The sequence below is a fragment of the Entamoeba invadens genome (assembly GCF_000330505.1).
Source record: "Entamoeba invadens IP1 unplaced genomic scaffold scaff_1105074725027, whole genome shotgun sequence".
NCBI classification, from domain to species: Eukaryota; Evosea; order Mastigamoebida; family Endamoebidae; genus Entamoeba; species Entamoeba invadens.
Genome location: NW_004191732.1, coordinates 91998 through 94717, shown reverse-complemented (window position 1 = coordinate 94717; position 2720 = coordinate 91998).

Sequence of the window (2720 nt, the reverse complement as noted above, 5' to 3'; positions counted from 1 at the left end):
TTTATATATAAAATGAAATATAAAAACAAATAAACTTTATTAACATACAATGGAAAACGAGTTAACAACACTTTCAACACTCCGCACAAACGCCGCTAATTCGGTGTCAGATCTCCAAAAATCTAATCAAGAATTTGACTTTGTTGACGACAAGTCACTTGACATTGAACAACGCATCAAAAACGCAGAGGGACACTTTGACAGACTTGACGAATTATTTGAAAGAAAATTGAACATCGCAGAATCACTCAACACAATTGTCACTGATTTGGATAACATTTCAAATAAAACCAAAAGTGAAATACCTCTATATCCAACAGAGAGTGGCAATGAGAAGTTGTATGAAATATGCAACATCAGAATTACACTTTATGAAGAAAAGTGCCAATATGATATAAAATCATTGCAAGACCAGATCAACAAAATCATTCAAAGAAAAACACTAAAGTTGATCAAATAATGAAATCGGAAAAATTTATCAATGCGAAAACAACGACACGATGAAGAAAAAATTAGAAAAGAAAAAGCCAGTCTTGAGAAGTTGACAGGAATGAAGATTGGAAGTGTTGTGTTTGACTCAGATAAAGACGACTGGTCAACAGGAACCTCAGTGTTTGATGCAAAAATCATTAACAATTGTAATTTGTGCTTTTTGGTAGAAGACACAAATCACAACAAGTTTGGTGGCGTGTACAATGGTACTATTAATGCCGTTAACAATTGGCTCAACAGTGGCAATTCTTACATCTTTTCACTTGTGAGAAGTGGCACTTTAAATCCAAAAAAGTTTAAAAAAATAAAAAAACTTTTAGATTATGAATTTTATCTTTATTCTAAAGACGATTCAAGTCTCTTTTTATTTGGTATTGGTAGTGATATTAATATAATTGTGAACAAAAAAGGTCTTAATGATTGTCATTGCAGCCCATCCACTTACGCCGCCGAACAAAACGATTTGATTGATAATGACAAATTTACACCAAAAAGCATTGTTGTTTACCAACTTAACTGACTTTTTTGTCGCTTTTTTGTTTTTAAACATTTACAACTTTGACGGCAAAAGTGTCATTTATGTAATATGCCACGCCACCACAACTTGAATTAATGTACACTGAAATTAACAAAATCTATTCTTTTAAATATTGGATATACCGAAAAAAATGGGTGCATTTTTATGCTTCAAATTAAACACTGGAACTAACCCATGATTATGACATTTTGATGTTTATAATTATTTCAGGCATCTCCTTTTTGTATCTACTATCTTCTTCGGAAATGGTTTCACGACGCCGCAACTCGCCGAGTTCGATAGTTGCAGCATATCTACTTTTTGTGTCCAGTTATTTATTTTCAAACTGTATTTAATGAAAGAAGTTCGGTATTTTTATATGTTATGGGTTTTCTCAAACTGTAAATTGTAGTATTTTTCAAGATAATTTTTCGTTTTGTTTTTTATTTTTTATATCGGCTGCAGATAAATGATCTTGTAAATGATACGTTTTAATGACGAGTAATTTACACTCATATCCAAATAATGTATTCCGATATGCAGAAAATAGTTTTATGTTGGTAGCTGAATTAAAAGTATAGTAAAAAAAATCCCAAAAAATAACAATCCCGAAGTAATAAACTAAATGTGGCTGTTGTAACGCATCCACTGAAATCCATCCATTGCAACTTTTTTGGAATACATTAAACAAAATCTTTATCAGAAACCATTATAAAAACCAATTTATAAAAAACAGTGTTGTTTTGATTTTTTCATTATTTTATTTAACGAGTTATTATCATTTTATAAATATAGACCAAATAATAACTAACAATATTTATTGAAATCAATGTATTTGACTAAGTAAATTAACGATATTGTTTATTAATTAGCATAAATTTGTTTAATAACAACATAAAAATAAATAAAAGTTGATCAAAACGTAAAAATATAATTTTCTAAAAAAAACAAACATTAACTTTGCTTTTTAGTCAAAAAATTGGTGAAACATTCGAAAATTTATTCTTTTTTTGAAGTGGTCTGTTAAAAATATAAAATTATGTTTTTATGGGAAAGAGTTTACACAGTGCCATTTTTAATTTTGTTGTGTATATTAAATAATTATTATTGTTGATGTTTTTTTTTGATAATAATATGGTCCAGAAAACCAACGAACTTCGCATTATTCTTTACAATAAGTACGATGCACTAACTATTGTGTTATTGAACCACATATATTTAATCGTTAAGATCCTCAAAAAGATCATTTTGAAAGATGTATCGAAATGTTGGGTGCTGCTAAAGATTTTTAATATTTACACATAAAAATAATATTGGGAGTGCAAAAAAAATGTCAACAAAATTATGACTAACACGATTTTTACAAATGGAATTTAGACAATAAAATACATGTCACTCTAAATAAACAATTGATTTAATATAACAACACACTTAAAAATTGACTTTATTGGTTAAATTATTTTAAAAATATAAAATAAAAAATTTAAATTGATTTTTTTTTACTTTTTTTATCAATTTCAAAAAATACTTTGACGTTGTAAAGTTAACAACTTTAGAATGAAATAATCTTAGCATAAGTCCCATTTAAAGTTGACTTTGGCAGTTTCAAATTTGATGGACAACACAAAGTGACCAAAGACGTGCAATTTTTGAAGCACATAAATCCAATTTTGGTTACTGAATTTGGTATAACAAATTTTGTAAGTGAAGA